General features: G+C 50.1%; 1 protein-coding gene and 1 long non-coding RNA gene across 3 annotated transcripts in view; both read right to left on the bottom strand.

Moving 5' to 3' along the window:
• Window positions 1-20,543, bottom strand: part of GALNT17 (polypeptide N-acetylgalactosaminyltransferase 17) — a 364,964-nt gene that overhangs the window by 48,656 nt on the left and 295,765 nt on the right. The window lies entirely within an intron of this gene.
• Window positions 1,653-19,297, bottom strand: LOC116657548. Its single transcript, XR_004312668.1, has 3 exons — window positions 19,287-19,297; window positions 12,194-12,196; window positions 1,653-1,842 (listed from the first exon to the last, which is right to left on the bottom strand). It is a non-coding gene; the product is annotated as an uncharacterized LOC116657548 (long non-coding RNA).

Below are 20,543 nucleotides of genomic sequence, written 5' to 3'. Positions count from 1 at the left end.
CGGAAACCCCAATAAAACTCTGGCTAGGCTCTCCCCTGGCTGGTCCTGCCTCCTGACCTGTGCGGAATCCCTCTCATTTCTCGGGGAAGTGTGAGTAACAGTCAACTCTTCTTCAGTGGCACTGATCCCTCTGTGTCAATCACCTTTTACAAATGAAGACCCAGCACCAGTCGCCCAGCCAGGCAGCAGCTGTGCAGGGATGGGAGCTCTGGCTGTCCGCATACACTGCCCTCCCACTTGGGCCCCACCATGCGCTTCCCTACCACTGCCCAAGCTACTAAACACTATTGGAGAAAAATCTTATAACCACACAGGGTTGTCTCCATAAACGTAAATCCTCAAACCTCAAGGAGGCCCGCGAAGTCTCCCTGGAAAGATCCCTCGTTGGTCCTCCCTGCAGACACTTCCATTTCCCCCTGTTCTCCTCCAATCTCCCACCACCCCTCACTGTCAGCTGGCGCCCCTGCCCACGCTTACTGCATTTCAGCACAAGCCGCTGGGTGGGGAGCCGCGCAGCCCCGGACTCCCACCTTCCTCCTTCTACGGGGGAGATGCGTTCTCCCTGGCGCGACGGATGGCCCCGGCTGCTAAACCCAAGGGCACTGGGAACCCCTTATGGTATGTAGTTCTCAGCCCTGATAACCCACCCACTTCATTCATTCATCTGTTGAGTCTCTACTCTGTATCAGGCACCAAAACCCCCGAAGATCCCTGCCCTGAGGAGCTGATATTTGAGCAAGGGCAGAGAGGTATTAAATAGTACCCACAAGTACATTATGTAGTATGTTGGAAGGTGGGAAGTCTATGGAGAAAAGAAGTAAAGGTGTGGAGGACTCAGCAGGGCGGGGCGTGGGCAGGAGGGGAGAAAGGCGACAGCACGAAGGAGATTTCTGTGGGAAGAGCATCTCAGACGCAGAAGAGTTGGAGCAAAGGTCTGGGGGCAGGCGCCTGCCAGGTGAGCTTAGGGAACAGGGAGGACGTCAGGGGGGCCGAAGGAGTGAAGGTGGTAGGAAGAGCAGGAGGTGAAGTTAGTTCTTGGAGGGTCTGTCTAGGAGGCTGAAAGGACTTGAGCTTTTACTTCGAGTGAAACGGGGAGCCATTGAAGGTTCTGGAGCAGAGGCGTGCCGTGATCTAACTTATGTGTGAAGAGCATCACCCTTGCTGTGTTGAGGTGGACTAGGGTGGGGCAGGGCAGAGGCAGGGAGACCAGAGGAGGCTCCTGCAGGGATCCAGGTGGGAGGTGAAGGGGACGTAGCCAAGAAGGGAGCAGGAGGCAGCAAGAGGCGGTCGGATCTGTGGACCTCTCCCCTTCCTTGGCTGCTGCGGGGCCACTCTCCCTTGGTTCTTTCTGCCATGCTGGCTGCTCCTTTTCAGCCTCCCTGGGGCTCCTTTCACAAGCTCTCTCTGGTCAGTTGCCAGGTACACACTGGTAATGCTGAACATGAGACCTGTCCATCCAACAGGCTGCTCATCCCTCAGTCTGGACGGGCCACAGACCTCAGAAACTCAGTCCCAAGTTCAGTATAAAGTCCCTCATCCCATCTCAGGGAGTGGCGCCCAGGACCTCACCCAGTTGTCCAGAGAAGAAACCTGGGAACTTCCTTCTCCTTTAATATCAAAGCTAACTTTGTCACCGGGATCTGGTGCTCTTGCCTCCAAAACAGCTTCTGAAAGTATCTGCTTCTGTCCAGCCCCACTGCCACTTCCCCATCCAGCATCCTCCCAAGAGGGCCGCGCTGTCGTCCTGATGGGCCTCCCTATGCCTCTGTCGTGACCCACTTTAACGCACGCTCCACACCCCTGCCAGAGTGAGCTGTCTAAAGAGTCAGTCGCAACTTGGCCCTTCCCCCTCATCCTCCATCTTCAGTGGCTCCGTACACACTGCCCCCAGGAGGTCTGGAATCCACCCCCAGGGCCTGGAAGACCAGGTCTCTGCTGACCTGCTCCCCCGAGCTCTGGTGCTCCAGCCATAGTGAAAGGCTCTCAGTTCCCCCCAAAACAGTCCAGGGACCCTGCCGTCTGCAACTCCACCTGATGACATCTCATACATCCTCCATCTCTCCCTCTCATCCTCAGGTCTCATCTCAATGTTGCTTTCTCTAGAGGCTTCCCTAGTGCTCAGTCGGGGCTGCAAGTCCCACCGCTGCCTCCTTTCCTCCTCCAGCCAGAGCATCCCCATCCTGCCTGCTGTTGCCTTGTTTCTGTCCCCATCACGTTGCCAGGTTGTCAGGTCATCCAGGGCTGGCGCCCCACCTCCCTCATTCCTGGTCAGAATCCCAGCACAAAGTGATGCCTCTGACATTGCAGACATTTCCTGAATAACAAAATGTTAACTGGCGGAGTCTGGATTCTCAGGGAGTCTGGTCTCTGAATAGAAAAGTGGTTCCCAGGGTCGATCCCATGACCCATGAGCCCTGGCCAGCGGTGCTGGAACACCCTTTAGTACCGTGATCAACAGAAACGGAAAAATAACAATTGCATCTCCGACGTGCAAGGCCTTGGACTGGGCACTTTATAGGTTATTTCACTTAATTCTCAGAAGTAATCTATCAAGTTACTCTTATTCTTTCCATTTGGTAAATGAAAAACTGAAGCTATGAGAAGTTAAAAGAACTATTGCTGCTGTGTAGTGACTGAGAGGCAGAATGTGGGCTGCCACTTTGGATTTGTGTGTCATTGTGACCCTCTGTGACACAGTCCCCAAAATGCAGGGGAAATAATAATAATAATAATAAAAATAATAAATAAACATAACCTTCGTTTTTCTAATAATTATCTGTTGTCCTCCTAGCCCCCAGATTTCTCAAACCCCTTCCTGAATACATTTTACCTCTGGCTTGTACAGCTCCGAGTCCCATGGTACACAGACCGCAGTGTGAGGAAATATGCCCTCTGATGTGTCTTGCAGCTCCTCTGCCCTTAAAGGCGCGCATCTCATGCCAGGAGGGTGCACACGTGGTGCCTGGTCCCTGCAAGGCCTCCTCACAGGGCCTGAAGTCACCTGTCCCCACAGCCCTGGTGTCCTGACGGGGGTTCTGAGACCAGAGGTCTCCATCAGCGGCACCATCAGTGGCTTTCCTCAAGGCCAGCTCTGGTTTGACCTTTCTTACAGAAAGTGCCCCTAACTGGGCACCCAAAGAGCCAGGCTGGCCAGTGGGGGTCCAGACCCCAGGAGCACCCACCTCAGGGTGGAGAGCAGGCCTGCACCTCAGCCCTCTTCCCAGCCCCGGCCCCAAGGATAGCATCTGGGCTGCCACACAGGGCAGGAAACGGATCCTGTTAGAAACGTTTTTGAGGGGGAAAACAGAATTTAATGAAACAAGACTGCTTGTTCATAAACAAGGACTGAGCACAAGAGGGCAGAATCCCGGGTGACCAAGACCAGGGCAGTCCTCCAGAAAAGCGTTAAGGGGGCGAGTGCTGCCCACAGGGGTCACAGACATCTGCAAACAGTCCCGTGGCTGGTCCAGGGTAATGAGGTGTCAGTGCTGAACGAGCAGCCAGTGGGTGCACCTGCCCAGGCCAGAGGCCTGAGAGGGGAGGCGCAGGAACCCAGGGGTCACTGTGCAGGTCTCAGGGGAGACCCACCTGGCCAAACAGCCACCCTCGCCAGTGCCTCCTCACCCAGCGCCCAGGGCATCACCCTCCCGGGGAGCTTGTCCTCCCTCCAGGCCCTGGGGGTGGGGTCCAGGGCCCGGTGAGAGTGCCAGGCCTCTTCAGACCCAGGTAGGGACGGGGAGGGGGTCTTCTAAGCTCCTCTGTGCCACGGGTGCCCATCCTGAGCAGAGGCAAGACTCTCCCGCCTTTGTCTCTGCCTCCCCCAGGGCGCCACCCTCACCGATTCCTGAGGGAGCCGTACACTTGCTTCAAATGGAAGATAAAAGTGAGCTTTTTGTGCCTTCAGTCCTTACATGCAAACGCCAGTTACACCCTGGACTGGCCTCTCATCCGATTCCCTTCCTCTCTGGTACTTCCAGGCAAGAGCGTAATGAGAAACCAGAAACAGGACTTCAAGCACAAATTCGACCAAGCAAATACTACAAGAAACCTCTCAGGGCCTTCAGAGGGCAATGAGGCATGTGATATGAAGATTAGTGCAGAGAACAGCTGATCCCCCTAGATAAATAAATAACGAGGTGGCACGACGTTCCGACAGCTGCGTTCATTTCCTCGGCCACTTACCCTATTACACTCCGTTCTGCGCAGAAGAGCTCTGCTCCTGACTCCGCTGCATCCCGGAGGCAGGGCTGTGCTGGCCCTCAGGACGCTCTTAGCTCAGCCTGCCCCTCTGTAAAGTGTCAGGGTAGACAGCTCAAGGTCCCTTCCTCTAATTTTAAGATGCAAGCAGCCCACATTGTCCCCAGACGCCCCACACTGGGAAACACCCCCTATCCAGAGTAGGGCTGAGCCTGGGGTGAGGCGAGCGAGGCAGTGTCTGCACACCACATTGAAGGCGTGCCCTAAAAACCCAGGAATGGAGACAAAGAATATTTTGGTGCAATATTTAAAAAATCAAAAATTATGCAAAAAATCCACGACAAGCAAAATGTCAAAATTTTAAATAAAGACTGGCTTGCACCCTACCCACGCATGGCTCACCTCACACACCCCTGCGTCGTCCTGGCTCCAGAGAACAAGCCCATCTACGAGCCCGGGGCACCCTCCTCAGCCCCCCACTGCTCCTTCTCGCTCACCACACTGGTCGTATTTTCCACATCCAGGAAGGTGCCCGGTTCTCTCCTCGCCCTTGGTCCCTCATACACACAGACCCACAGATACATTTTGTAGCTAAGGGTGCTCGTACTTCCAACTTGGCTGAGGCCATCACGTTCTTCGCCCAAAGTCTGGATGGAAGCCCCCCTAGAAAAACTGCCGCCCTCTTGGAGCACCCAACACTGTCTCCTTTCTCTGAGGGCTGGGGCTAGACCTTGTTCAATATTCAGAGCCCAGCAGCTGGTAAGAGAACCCCACACATATGGAGCGATAGGGCAATGCATGGGCGACTGTGATCCGGAGCGGCCCCCAGTGCCCACAGCACCCAGAAAGGGGGGTCCCTTGAGGCCTCACTTCCAGTGACAGGAAGCAGCCTGTCCCACGGTGGGAGACCTGGGCCGGACACAGGCCCTTCCTTATCTGGGGCCATAGTGGTCCTCCTTATAAGGGCATCTCTCTTTCTTTCTCTCCTAGGCTAAACATTTCCAGATCCTTGAAAGGATCCCCGCTTGACACGGCTCCTGAGACCCCACAGAGGGCGTTGGGGGTTACTTCAGGTCCTCCAAGTCTTAGACAGATTGCTGGCTAATTCTTCTCTTCCTCAAAGCTTGCCACTGGCTTCAAGCACCTCCAACTGCCCATCTGAGTTGAAGCCACAGGCTGATCTCACCTGGGTTATTTTCACCTTAACTCCTGAACAGGACCTTGTCTCTGCTCTTGTCCCAATAGAATCCCTGTATAGCAGTGAGGGATCTTTTTAGAACATCAATTAAACATGTCAATCTGCTGCTCAGAACCCTCCCGTGGCCCCACCTGACCCAGAGTACACACCAAAATCCAAATGATGGCTGATGGTCTGCCCTCTTCTGTCCAGTCATCTCCTCTCACTCTCGCCCTTGCTCGTGCCCCTCCAGCCACACTGACCTCCCACTGTTCTTCAACTGGGAGAAGCTCATTCTTGCCACAGGGCCTTTGCATTCGCTGTCCGTCCCTTCTGCAAGGAATAGTCTTCTCCCAGAAATCTACACCACTTGTTGCTCCCCTGTCTACACTATTCGGAACTGTCTTTCCCCTCAGCCTCTGTCCCCTTGCTCCGTATTATGTACTGTCTGCCCCATCAGGGCGGTGAGTACGTGTTTTGTTCACTGCTGCATGCCAGTGCCGGAACAGGGCCTGGCACACAGAAAGTGCTTAAGGAACACCTGTTGAATGAATAAATGAATTGAAGAACCTGCATCTGAGTTTACACTCTTATCATCAACACAGTATTCTTGGATGTGAAACCGACAGTGTAGCCTATGTCAGATTTGCTGTTTCTTTACATCCAGAACGACACCGCTCCCCAGTCCTCAGTCCCAAGCTCCATGATTTCTGGATTGCATCAGGAGATCCAAACATTTTGTCCTTGCCATTCTGAACTCTTGCTGAGCCGAGTCCCAGGCCTACCTTCTCAGTGTTGCCCTGGCATTTTTGGAAGGGTGCTTCTTGTGAGTCTGGGAGGGCCAGTTGCCCAGCTGCCCCTCTGGCTACATTTCCACTTGCTAGTTCATTTTTATATTCTGTACAAACATTGATGAAATCGCCCACTAAGTATGTTTCAATCCTAAAAAGCCTGCACGGCGTTGCAGTCTAAGTGACCTCGCCACCCATAGCTCACCTGGTGGAAGTTCACAATAATAAGTCCATGGAAAGGATTGAAATGCAGTTGGTTTGACAGGAAGAAGTCGGGGAGGGGAGGACCAGACTGCACTGGATGGGCAGGGGTAGGGGGGTTAGTGCATTAGGAGGACGCCAAGCTCCTCATCTCCACAGATGTCTTGGGTTTTCCTCCATCATGGGACCTCTGCCAAGGGAAGGCTTTGGTTTTGCCCCCGGCTCTCTGGAGCCCAGGCTAAACTCTGGGAGGTGACTGTCCCATGAGTATCCAGCAGACCTGTTGGAACTGGAGCCAGCACATCCATAAAAATGGCTGCCTGAATGAATGAGCGCATGAGGAGGGTTCAGAGGGACCAGACCCACTGTCTACACTGACTCAGATTCTGGAGACTTTGGAATGGACCGTATGGGATTGCAAAACCAACACCCCGCCCCAGATTGTTCATACAATGTCTTGAGTTTGTTCAGTCCTCTGGGAGGGGGTCCATGGGTCCCATCAGAATCTCCAAGTGGCCACTGACCCCCAAATATTAAGGGGCACTTGGTTAGGACAGGATGTGAATGCAGCCTCCAAGGCTGTGGATCCAGTTCCTGGCTGAGGCTGTGTGCTCTGCCTTCTGCCCGGTCTTCCCTCCTCTCCGGGTCCCCATCCTCCGCCAGAGCCGTACCTTGTACCTTGCTCCTCGCCACCGCCATCCTCACAGGTGCCACGCTCTTCCCTCGGTGCTTCTGCCCAGACTGTGCCTTCTGCTGAAATGCTCTTCCCTCCTTCCCCCTCAGCCAACTCCTCTGGGGCTTCTAAGACCCCTCAGGGATGCCCCCCTCCTGGCATCCCCAGCACCCCTGCTTCTCTCTCTCACCCCAGCACCCCTAGACCAGGGCTTCCCAAAGTGTGGACACAGCCTGTCCATCAATCGTCTGCAAAGAAAAGACTCAGATGGAAATTGTGAGTCAGCTTTAAAAGCATTTAACAGCAATTCTGAGCAATTTTATATTGGCTGAATCCAATAATAAAAAACTTGGGGCTTACGTTTGTTCCTTTTCCCCCCATTTTATTTTTCTAATAATTCATATTTATTGCATTTTATAAAAGTAACAGTTCATGATACATCAGAAATAAGAAGAGCTGGGCTTTTCCTATCCATCAGGGTTTCTCAGTCTTTTTCTCCACTACTACCTCCCCTGTGGAGCATTTTTAGCAACACCCCCTCAAACCCTCAGAGCTAAGTGCTCTGTTCCCACCATGAAATTTTAATACCACAGATATGCTGAATATCTGTTTATGTGCTTGTATGTATGTCTGCGCCTTATACGCAAAAACAGTAATGCTCATTTGCATCCCCCTCCGAGAACCAATTTTCACCCCGTTGGGAACCACATCACTCTTGATAAGAATGCACAGCACAGACAGGTTGAGAAGCACTGCTGGGTGCTGGGCGAGGCAGGCGCTTCCCCCAGGAGGGATCTGGAAATCTGCGCAGGTACTTCTGCCAGCTGGCAGTTGTGCCCGAGCGCTGAAATATACATATTCTTGTAAATTCCCTTTCTTCTATTTCCCTTGTGTATTAAAGGAAACTTAAGGCATCACACTGATTTCTAAACTATGGATGTTGGTAGGTGCCTGATCTATTATCTACCTGTTGGGTCCTGGGATTCTTTGACAGGTGAGGAGGAAGGGGAGGCCAGGGTCATGCTTCTGTGGGTCGCCCCCAGTGTTCTGCCCCACTGGTCATTTGCCCTGTGACCACTCACCGCTTATCATCCAGACATCTCAGGGCAGCCATGGGGAGAGTGTGGGTAACCAGTGCAGCAGCTGCTCCACAGAAAACCCCAGTCTGGGAAATGCTCTTTTATGATAGTGCACCCAGCATCATCGTAAAGAGCTGGGGGGCCCTGTCCACCGGGAGGTGAAGCCCGCTTACCACCGTTCAAGTGCGAGGCTTCCGACTCCATCGCTTTGACTTACACACACTCCTTTACTTTTTGCAGGAGACTTGTGACGACCCACAGAACTAGCATCCCAAGGAATATACTTCGGAAAAAAGTGAGCCTGAGGTTTTATTAATTCATGTTGCTTTGCCCCAAGGCCACAGGTCATTGGAAGTCAGTTGGTAAAAAGCTGAACCTCTTCCTCATCTGGGCTGATGCAGAAAGGCCAGAGGTTCCTGGGGTGCATTCAGACCCCATCATCCCCTCAGTCCTGCTCATTACTGCCCCCTGGTGGAAATCTGAGGACCAGCTTGGCTCCTGAAACTACCAGGCTCTTGGCTGTGGTCATTCCTCCCCAGGGCTCAGCACAAGGCTTGGCGGACACCAGAGACTCAAATTCATTTCTCAATTTCTCTTTAACCAAAGGTGGATTCATTCTACCTTGAAGATGCCTGTAGTTCCTCACTCTCTCTCCTTTCAGGAGACCAGCCACAGTGCAGGGGCGTCACGGCCACATTTAGTGCCCAGATCCCCTGAGCACTCTCTGGAGCTGCCCAGATGGTGTGTTTCTTCAGAAGAATCTTTAGCTTATGTCCTTAAATCGTGGCTTCCATCCTCTCCCAGGGGAGTTATTTAGAGGACAAATAAGTCAGTCCAAGTTCAAAAGCCTGAGTTCTGTTGAACGGTTGGACGCAGGCTTAGAGAACATAACGGGTGCTGCACTGGTCTGCTCAGGCTGCCGTAGCAAAGTCCTGCGGACTGGAGGCAGGGGCGGGTTGAGGCAACAGAAATTCATTGTCTCACAGCACTGGAGGCTGGAATTCCAAGATCAAGGTGTTAGCAGGTCGGGTTTCTTCTGAGGCCTCTCTCCTTGGCTTGTAGAGGGCCAGCTTCTCCCCGTGTCCTTGCGTGGTCTGCCCTCTGCGTGTGTCTGGGCCCTAATCTCGTCTCCTTATACTGGTCCCACTGGAGTCGGACACCCTAATGACGGCATTTTTTTTTTAAATTTTTTATTGATTTATAATCATTTTACAATGTTGTGTCAAATTCCAGTGTTCAGCACAATTTTTCAGTCATTCATGGACATATACACACTCATTGTCACATTTTTTTCTCTGTGAGTTATCGTAACATTTTGTGTATATTTCCCTGTGCTATACAGTGTAGTCTATTCTACAATTTTGAAATCCCAGTCTATCCCTTCCCACCCTCCACCCCCCTGGTAACCACATATCTGTATTCTCTGTCTGTGAGTCTATTTCTGTCCTGTATTTACGGTTTGTTTTTGTTTGTTTGTTTGTTTTGTTTTTGTTTTTTAGATTCCACATATGAGCGATCTCATATGGTATTTTTCTTTCTCTTTCTGGCGTACGTCACTTAGAATGACATTCTCCAGGAGCATCCATGTTGCTGCAAATGGCATTATGTTGTCGGTTTTTATGGCTGAGTAGTATTCCATTGTATAAATATACCACATCTTCTTTATCCAGTCACCTGCTGATGGACATTTAGGCTGTTTCCATGTTTTGGCTATTGTAAGTAGTGCTGCTATGAACATTGGGGTGCAGGTGTCATGCTGAAGTATATTTCCTTCTGGATACAAGCCCAGGAGTGGGATTCCTGGGTCATGTGGTAAGTCTATTCCTAGCTAATGATGGCATTTTTAACTTAACCACTTCTATAAAGATACTATCTCCAAGTACAGTCAGCTTCTGAGGTTCTGAGGGGTCAGGGCTTCAACATGTGAATTTTGTGGGGAACACAGTTTAGCCCATAACAGAAGGAAAAGCACTTGGCCTCTCAAGTTGAACTCTCAGAGAAACACAGACGGTCGGTCAGAGCTCTGGGGACTGCTGAACTCATTCATTCCACACACTGGAAAAATGAGGCCCAGAGAGAAGTAACTGCCCGCAGTAACCCAGCTCATGGGCCCGGCGACCCTCCTGGGCGCCCGTCAGACTCCTGCCTCCCCGCCTGCCATGGGAGCTGCTTCTCCGCCTGGTAAGAGGGGCCTCCCGGGACGGAAGCTCCCTGACCTCTCCGTGCTCACTTCGCTAGTCTCTGATGGGCCCCACGCCCTGTGCGTGCTGACAGGCGTGGGAAATCCGCTCCTCACGGCTGACCTAGACAGTTTAAGCAAGGGTGACGCAGCGGCTGACACCACAGAGCCATAAAGAAAAGCCCTGGGTGGCCGTGCCCTCCCTCCGTGACAGGCCCTCTCCAGCCAGCGCCCCCTTGACATCTCGGGGGACATTCCGAGCTCCTGTTCTGATGACGGTTTTAGGGACATATTGGTCACTATAGATTCATCTTTTGGGTCTTTAAGCAACTGAGTTTTCATCTTTCCTTCTGCCATCGCCTGGTGATGAGAGAAGGGAGGAGGGAGATGGTGGAAATGAGGTTGAAAGGCAAGGGGGAAGGCTGCACATTTCTGTGTGTGCAGATTTGCACACATCCAGGCTCACTGAATGCACGTTTTCCAAAAACTTCTGTGCCAGGAGGAGCTATAGCTGATAGTAGTGACCCGAGCTTACACCGACTAAGGGTTTCCCCTGTCCCAGCACTGCTGTAGCCATTTGCATGTATTTATTTACTTAATCCTCACCACCCTAGGAACTAGGTATTATTGTTATCCTCGTTCTGCTGATGGGGAATAGAAGGCACAGAGAGGTTAAGTAACTTGCCCAAGGCCACACAGCTAGTAAACTGCAGAGGAAGGGTTTGCATTCAGGGAGCCTGGTGCTAGTCTGTGCTATGCCATACAGACAGAAGACAGTGCGGTATCCATTCTTGGGGAGCTGAAGAGCTCAGGGTCTGAAAGGAAGGATGAGGTCCAGATCCAGGAAGATGGGACAGGGCGGATGAATTGTGCTGCAGGTCAAAAACTGCACTCATTCAGAGGCGAGAACTTGGCCTTGAAGAGGAATAAAATGCAGACAGGAAGAGATGGCAAAGGGGTGGGGGAAGGAAGGGCATGTAATGAGCAGATGGGCCAATGAGGGAAGTCTGGGCGTGAAGACCCTGACTCATCGCCCTGTGAACCCCTCAAAGTCCAGGCCAGGGTTTATAAGAGGCATTCCAACATTACCAAAGAGCCCAAGGCCAACTCCCTACAGCTCCAGCATCTTAGGACTCGGCTGGGAGAATCCACATTTACAGAGGATGATCTGAAGTCTGCAGTCGCCCCAGTCCTTCTGCCTCCTGCTGGCTCAAACCAGACCCGAAGGGCAGTCTCTCAGCCTATGAACAGGAGTGATAAAGCCCAACCCAGACAGAGCTGGGTCAGCTCCTGAGAGATGCCACATCCAGAAAGTGTCAGATCCTGAAGCGACCTGGAGAGAAGCTACCAATTGTAGTGGGGCAGGCAGGAGTCAGGGCAAATGGACGCCTTCGAGAATAAAGCCAGCAGAAGCTAAGAGAGACAAAGATGTGAGTGAGAGCAGGCCCACCGAGGGCTGGCAGACAAAGGCTGCTCGTCCTAGGGGCGAAAGGACTTCTTCTGAAGACCCAGGGTTCCAGCCACTCTCAGTAAGTCTTAACAACCTCTGTGTCCAGTGTTTGAACTGATGTTCCCACCGCTTGGGAAAGTGTGCTCTCATCTTCTGGCCCAATATTTACAGTGAGACCATCACTTTGTGCTCAGAAAGCCCCAGAAAGAGAATGCCTAGAACAGTCTGATGGATACACTGGAGCGACCTCATAAAGTTCGCCTGCGCGACAGGCTTTCCACCTGCGCGACAGGCTTTCCATCTGCCTGAGCTCACCATGTCGCACACTCGGGGGACTCCCGTCAGGCAGATTCTGCGCTGAGTCCCCCGTGCTGGGTATGGTGTGCTCTGAAGTCATCACTCCAAAGTACCAGCTGTCAGAAATCCCTGCAGCAAGGGGGCTGGACAGACTATGGGGGCTTCCCAGGCATCTATGCAGGAAGGACACTTCTTTTGGTTGACAGATGGAAAAATTAAGCCACGGGGACCATGATCAAAGGAAAGACATTTTACGAAACCTAACCAAAGAAAGAAGACAAGAGCCCTTTCCTAGAGACACACTGTGTGGCCAGTCCTGAAGAGAGGCCAAGGGGACTCTCTAACACAAAACGAAGGTTATATTTTTACCTTACAATGCTATGATCTTATCATGGTTTCCAAAAACAGAAGGTAGGAAAATAAATATTTTTATTCATTGTCCATCTGTCCATCCATCCACTGGTCTATCCAACCATTCATCCATCTGTTGATAAATCCATCCATCCATCCATCCATCCAACAAATGTTTCTGAAAGGCCAATGACATGCCAGGCACCATATGAAGTTGTTCAGAGGATACACTGATGGATAAAACAGACACAGGCTCTCTTCTTGGAGAGCTTGCAATCTAACAGATAAGGGAGCTGATGAAGCAATTACAAGTATTTCAAGCACATGGCGAAGAAAAAAGATGTTCAGGGTGCCATGAGAGCACAGATGTAAGGCAAGGGAGAAAAAAAAGGAAGCCAGCCATTAAAAAGGAAGTGTGTCCCACCAAAGCTGTTCACACTGAATTAATATCTGGCTTGAACTCTCTTTACCTAAGGATCCAATTAAAATGTGTGATTGCTGTATTCCCTCATATCTGCATTTGAATGTATGACTTAAGCCTGTAATTAACTGAGTTTTAAAAAAACACAGCCCAGTAAAATCTCGGACCCAAATCCTGTCTCTCGAGCTAAATACTAAATCCCCGATTAGCAACAGACAAAGGCCATTGTCCCAAAGGCAGTAATTTGGTCTTCAGTGTGATCTGAATTTGCAAGCCTATGGGAACTGAGAATCAGAGTGAACCTGGTATTTATCCCAAGGGGGAGAAAATGCTTGCTGATGCCAGAAAAAAATGGCAACCAGCATAGCTGAAGAGGTCAGCAGAAACTTCATATTGAGAAGGCTTTATGCTTCAGACAATTATTCCTTTTCTGTCAGAAAGAGTTGGTGCCTTTTCCTACCAATTCTCTCGACCTTATTACTCTCTGGGTGAGAAGAATGAGCTCAAAACCCTTTCAGAAATGGCGAACAATGAGCAACGCATTGATAAATGAGGAAAGCAGGAAGGTTCACGTTTCTCTGCAAATAACACCAAAAGCAAAGTGAAGGGACTTATGTCACGTCCCGTTTCCAACTAATTTGAGGGATACAGAAGGGAGGGGACTTTACTTCCTTTGGAATGTCATTCATGAGATGAATGACAAAGTGCAGGACGAGGGCCTCGCCTCAGGCTCTGTGCGGGAGTCCCTGGGCAGAAACGGCTGGGGAGCTGGCGTTCCCTTGGTTGGCAGATGGAGGACCACGGAAGGGTACGTGGGGCTCACCTTTTATTTCCAGGGGCCTGGATGAGAAGGGGAGCAGAGAAAACCACAGCTCGGAGGGGAGGAGACCGGCCAGTTTATATGATGAAGAAAGGTGCCTGGGGAAGAGGCAGGAATCTGGGATCTCGCTGACTTCAAGCTGACCTTGAGGGACCATTGTGAACTTCCCACCTCAGGCTCCAAGGGCAGGCTGACTCTGCCAACAGCCCCATTCTAGTCTGGTGGAGGCAGATGCTGGAGACCACCTGCCTGGCACGCGTGTGCAGACCTTAACAATTCACGTGGTGTCACCCTAGGTATTACCTCAAGGGCCCTCCCCCCCAACCACCTGTCAGGTCACCTAGACAGGGACTCACTCCACTTGACAGAGGCGTGGGCTTGCCCATCCCAGTACCACCTAGAACTGTGGAATCTGGGTTTCTGAGCCCACGCTCAGGACTCTCCCTGCTGCCTTATGCTGCACCTGCGTTTGTCATAGGTGGGACAGATGAGGGCTAAGCCTTCTCCACCTGGACTCATCAGTGGAAACCTTGTTGCCTCCTCCTGTCAAGCCTAGTGGAGCTCATGCCGCTTCTCATGGTCTCTTTCATTCAGCGACCTTTGGAGAGAAAAGAATTTGATGCAGAGTAAGGGGACCAGAAAGCGCAAAGTACTCTGCTTCCAAAGGGGGAGCCAGGGAGCTCTCACCTGCTGCACAGGCTGGAAAAGAAACACCTGGGGCTGACCACCTCAGTGACTTGGTGGGGCTGGCCAGTGGATGCAGGGCTGGGGAAGTCGTAAAGAGCCTGGGACGAGGGGGCAGAACAGGCTAGCGGGTTGGAAGTCAGTCTGGATAAGGTCCCAACTGAACAATTACAGCTAAAATTAAATATGACAAACAGTCCGTTCAGCTACACGAAGCACTGGCAATGAGATGAGCCTCTGCGCGCTCTCTGCTAACACTCTCCATTCGTCGTCCCCGGCCCTCCCCCGCCGGGTACCTTCCCTCCCGGGGCGATGCTCTTCCGCATCAGAAGCTACCACACCAGTGCCGGAAGATTCTTGCCAGTCACACTGGTCTTGGATCAGGCTGTCTTCAGAGGAAACAGTCATCCACTTCTCCCTTAAGGAAAACTAGAAGTGTGAGGGTAGCGGCTACCCCAGGAGTGATCTCCAGAAGAAAAACTGGGGTTGGCTCAACTTACTATGTTCACACATAAAAACCTGGGAATTAAGGAACTGTTTTTTTTTGGTTTTGAAATACTAACTTTGTGGGTGATGAGGTTCAAGGATTTAATCCTAAAATTTGGACCATGAAGACGAAAATAAAATTAGTTAGTTGCAACTCCCAACGAATGCCCAGAGAGGTTTCAAAGTCTTATTCGAGGTCTTACGCTAAGTGGGCTAGACCTGAAATAAACCACGGTTCTTGACTCTCAGCACCTTGAGTTTTTATACTTGATTTTTCTGAAATTCTGTGTCCTGGAACCAAATAAGATAAGAGGCGGTTACTAAAAATACCCAGACACAGCTCTTCAAGCAGTGGAGGAGACCAAACACAGCGATCAGGAGTGCCTCGTCAAGCTCTGTGTCCTTACTGGTCCTCCCAGGAAGCAGCACCCGCCCACGGAAAGATGGATGGACGCTGACGCCTCCGACGCACCTGCAGAATGACACTGCTTCCCAGGGCTGGTTAATGCCCGCCCTTTGGCATTTTGCATTTGATTTCCTTAATGTGATGGCTATTTCTTTGCTGTCGAACAAAAGGTCAATTCCTATTTGTCCTCTAATAAATGGACTGTTTAATGCTGAGGGGGAAAAAAAATCAACAACAGAAAACGCTCACTGCCCTCTATGAATAACTCCAAAGTAAATCATCTACTTTTGGTTTCTCCTTTGAACTTTAAAATTTTTATCACATACACATGTACCCTCATTACCCCTCCCTGGCAGCATCCAGCCCTTTATGGAGCAACTGCCTCTCAAAAAAGATCATGCTTTTTTGAACACGCTGTATTTTTGGCTGCAGCCTCGAACTGCTGGGAATGCAACTGCTTTTTAATTGGAATCAACAACCGGTGCTGGCCTGGATTCAGAGCTGAGCCTCCCCTCATCACCACTGCCTGCCGGAGCCTAGAGACGAAGGAGAGAGTGGCCAAACCTGCCTGCCTCGGGTTCTGACTCCCAGGGGAAGCTCTGTACCTGGGGACCCTGCCGGCTCAGGAAACAGAATCTCCATTCTCGGACCAGCAAGAGAGGCAGTTATTTGCCATTCACAGGAATCAGCAGACAGGAACGAAGTGGCTCACACAGAAGTCTTCGCTCTGCCCAGCTGATGTCTGACAAACCAGAAGCTCTGATGAAAGGAAACAAAAGAATCACCAAGGAAATCTCAAGTGCCTTCCAGCAATATGCCAGGCCAAGATGTCCTTTACTTTCCAAAGAGAAGCAGTGGTGGGAATGGGTTCTAGTGCCTTCTGCAACTGAGGGGATGATCAGCATTCTACCAAGGAACCCGTCGCGTCACATGCTCATGCTATCAAGCAACTATTCAGAATTTACAGCTTATTAATACAACAGCGCATCTCATTGACACAGAATGCTGAAGAGCTTATGCTTAATCAGAATATCGGCACAATGGACTGCCCAACACAATCTCTTCTCCACACATCCCTTTGGTTCAGCTAATTTTAACCCAGCGCACGGAGGGCATGAGCTGACGGCCAGTGGCCCACGTTGAGATGCAGGCAGAGTGATTATGCGCCATGTAGAGCGGCTAATCCGCAGTGTCTAAAGGGCGATTCCACACGCACAGCACTTCCGATCGGGTGTGTGTGCAGTGTGGGATGGAAATCATTAGGGAAAAATCCAAACAATTCAGGGAAATCCCCACTTCTCCCACTCACACAAACCCAGGGTCTGACCTCAAATTCCTTTACTCCCTTAGTCTAACTTTGCAAACAGTAACGTCTTCTACGGGAAAGTTGAGGGAATGTGCCAGCTGAACTCACAGACATTGTTAATACCGGCCGAGCAAGCTTTCCAAGAAGAAAGAAACCTACTTGGGTCTGAATGAGACCAACTGCTTCAGTCACCGATGCTTCAGAGCTGTGTGAGATGGGGCCAGCTCACATCCAAACTGTGGATGGGTGGCGGGTGCGCGGACTGTCCAGACTCACCCGTACTCCTCACTGGAGATTATTCCTTCCAGCTAAGGCAACCCCTCCACTGTTCGCACACTCACACAATCTCTCTCTCTCTGCTTTAGGTCACATTTCTCCAGCCAGAAATTCCAGGCCATTGTTCCAAGGTTTTCCCTTTCACAAAGCCAGCAACCATACCAGGGCATCCTGGGTACCCTGGGTAATCCACCGCATGATCGTCCTCCTTCTCTGAATTCCTTTAGCACCTTCATGGCACCAGATAATATACACCTTCTCCCTTTCCCAAGAGTTTAATGTATTAACGCCAACAAGCAAGTAAATGCTTTCTGAGTGTCTGTGACTGTTCTGGGCCCTGAGAAGGATTCTCTATCATCTAACAAACTCCTGTCTTGCATTTCTGTGCAGAAGGCTTTGTGCTGGGACATCGTGAGGAAGAGGAGGGGCAGAGAGTTTCATGAAAGCAGTAGACATGGGAAAGAAGCTTGACAGAGACAAGTCAACTTGTCTGGGATACAACAGTATCGCACCAGCTGTGAGCAAAGGGGGGCCGTGCTGGGCTGGAGTGAATGATTATTTGTACCTGGGGGTCACCTGGCACTTGAGCTGGATCTTGAAATCAGTGCATCGGCCTGGCGTCCTCTCTGGAAGGGACCTTGAGAGCCCACTCACCGAGGACAGATGTCAATCCGACAGCAGTAGGGATACAGGACATGTTTCTCATGGGGGGAACAGCAGGCCCCTATCTGTTTCAGAAGGAGGAGGCTGCTGAGAAATCCCAGGGGGTGGAAATTGCGGTCTAAATGAGGGAAGAGAGAGGGCACAGAGAGTCGGTGTTGCTAAGACACAATCTGAGAGTTCTCGGAGGGAAGCCCTGGGTGAATTGGATATGAAGCAAACTAAAGAGGTGGAGACACATGTTCACAGGCTGTGTGCCCAAAGGTCAAGGGAATTTTTGACTGAGACTGAATATTCCTGATCCCCACGTCCCCAGCACGGCACGGAATTGTCATGGCTGCGTTGAAAGCTGTCAGTTAACCTTTGAGCAACATCCCTTGGGTTTGACAAGCACGGTTGTCACCTGTATTACTTTGTAGTCACTTGTTAGGATTTTTTTCGTGTTCTCCTTTGCCCAAAGTGCTAAATTTAGAGGTATTTTTAAATGCCACACATTTCCTTCCCCAGGGGTCTTTTTATTTAATCCTATATTATCAGTGCCTGGTTTTATTATATTGTGATCAGAGCATAAGATCTGTAAAACTGCTGCTTTTTAAGATCCATAAAAATCGTGCAGGCTAGGCTATAATCACTTTTCATGACTGATCCATGGACAGTTGAAAAGAAGTTGCATTCTTCTTCTGGGAGATATTCAAATTCTAAAAATACATGCCTTTGTTAATTACACGTGTTCTGCACTCTTTCAGTCAGTCTATAATTGATGAATAAAGTCTGTTAAATACGATTAAGTTGTATTAATTATACCTTTCATAGCAACTGGATCATTGATCTACTATTTTTTTTTCTCAGTTTGCCATAGGTTAAGAACGGTGGACTAACACTTTCTACTTTCTTGTGGCAGCTCTGGTTCACCTTGTACTTTGTGCCTGGTTCCCTCTTCGTCTCAACAGTGGCTGGTCCTTGGCCCTCTTCTTCGAGCTCTCACACTCACAAAGGAACACGTGGGACCCCAATTCTCCTGTAATAGGACTACTGGTCCCTGACAAGCCCTCAAGGGGTCACTTACTCTGAATCCGTAATCTCCATAGGCAAGCCCAGGCGAAAAATAAATAAATAAACCAATGCCAGGGACAGAGAATAGGGCCAGCGCAGCACCCACGGTGTAATGAGCGTCCTGGATGAGAACTGCTGAACAGGTGGAGCATCTCTCTTGGTTTTGATCAAGAAGAATAAAAGATGTCCAAGTGACTTACACAACTGGGTCAAAACATGAGACGGTGTTTGGTGTAGACCTGGGCAGGGGGTGGAGGGGACCAGGCAGAGCTCAGGTCCTCTTCTGTGCTTAGAACAGAAGAGCTAAAAAGTATCCGACTGCACTCAGGGACTCCCTTATTTTGATACTGTTTGTACCTGTGCAGCTAATTTCCTTTAATTTTGGTTTTCATGAAGGTCACCATCACAGTGACGTTTACCGCTCATGGACTATCCAGGTGCTCATCTACACATCCTGTCCTCCCCAGAATTAGATGGAGCACTGGGATTCCAATAAGCGGTGAGTGAAAGGTGCACCGCACTTGGGCCAGAGCACTTATGGACAAACAGACACACGCGTCTCCAGTTTCCCTCTTCCCTGCTGCAGGGACCTGGAAGCCAGTCCAGACGGTGTAGCTACGAGACGACTGTATTCGTCATGCCCTCACATGCACATTTTGGGGAGTAAAAGAGGGACCTGTAATAATTATGCAGAGACAATAGGATTTTCCTGGAGAAAACGGAACTCTGGGTACCCGACGTTTTACAAGTTGGAAGCAGTTGGGTTTCTGAGTTGCCACTTGGAAGAGCACTGCCCTGGAGAGACACCCAACTCTCACTGGACTTTTCAGGAGTGAGACAGAACTTCTGCTTGTTAAGCAACTGAAAGTTCAGGGCATAGTTGTTACTGCAGCATAGTCGATCCTATCCTGGCTGATAACAGTTCTTTAGGAAATATCTCTGTGTCTCCCAGTGTGTTGACCGTTGACAGGAAGGAAGAAGGTTTGGGCCACATTTGGTCTGCTCTGTTGAGGAAGCACCAAAGAAAGAGTGAAAATCAAGAGAGAGGAGATTCTTTTCATTCTCTTTTCATCTGGGGATTTTTTTCCTTCTTTTTCTTTGGGAACTCCTGTCATTCATAGATTCTGTCTCTTTGTTTTATTGCCATGTCAGTCATCTTTTCTCGCACTCCTTTGGAAATATTTCTCAACTGTATCTCTTTGTCTTCGTCAGTGTTAATTTTGCTTTTTAGTGCAGCCAAATAAAAGAGGACAGGCTTTCTAACAGTTTTAATTCCACTTTCTTGTTATGTGCCAGTCTGTTTATGATGGACAAAGTCCCCCTCTGTCTCGTGGAGAATCGATAATAAGTGTTTCCTAATTTTTCCATGGGTTTCAAGCAAGAAATAATTTAGAAGCACTGTTAAGCTCTTACGACTTTATTTTTTTGTGTTAAGAACATTTTCATAGGCTTTAGGTACTTCTTTCTGTTTGTTCACATGCTTTCCTGAGTCTAATTAATTGATGATAAAACTCTTTACTTCTCAGGCAGCACTGAGAGCATTTTTAATGGGGTTCTCACCATATCACCATCCTAGGCGATGACAGCTTGTATTTTAACAAGACATCCCGTTGAGGAGAAATGGGCCATTTATGTCTGATCACCAAAGAGTTTTCAGCTTTGTCTCCCCTCCACGGTCCCCCTTTTCAGACTCATCACACACTCGGTTAATATTGCCTGTGGCTTCTTGAATATATCAGCCTATCTCATCTGTGATCCAAGACTGTAAGCAAGGTAAATCAAAATGGGATCTGTGTGTGTGTGTGTGTGTGTGTGTGTGAGTGCGTCTATGTGAGCACATGGGTGGGCATGAATAAGAGTTAACTACAATGGCTGAAGCTGATGGCAGTAAACTCAGCAAAACCAAGAATCTCCTAAGAAACATTCACCAATCACATGACTATTTACAGCCCGGGAAAGCAGACAGTGATAGGAATGGGTATCAGGCCAACTGAGAGATGAGATAAGCAGGCCACAGGGATCCCACAAGTAAGTGC

This window comes from Camelus ferus, chromosome 18, assembly GCF_009834535.1.
Source record: "Camelus ferus isolate YT-003-E chromosome 18, BCGSAC_Cfer_1.0, whole genome shotgun sequence".
NCBI lineage: Eukaryota > Metazoa > Chordata > Mammalia > Artiodactyla > Camelidae > Camelus > Camelus ferus.
The sequence above is the reverse complement of the archived record's forward strand: the minus strand, read 5'-3'. Positions and strand labels throughout refer to the sequence as shown.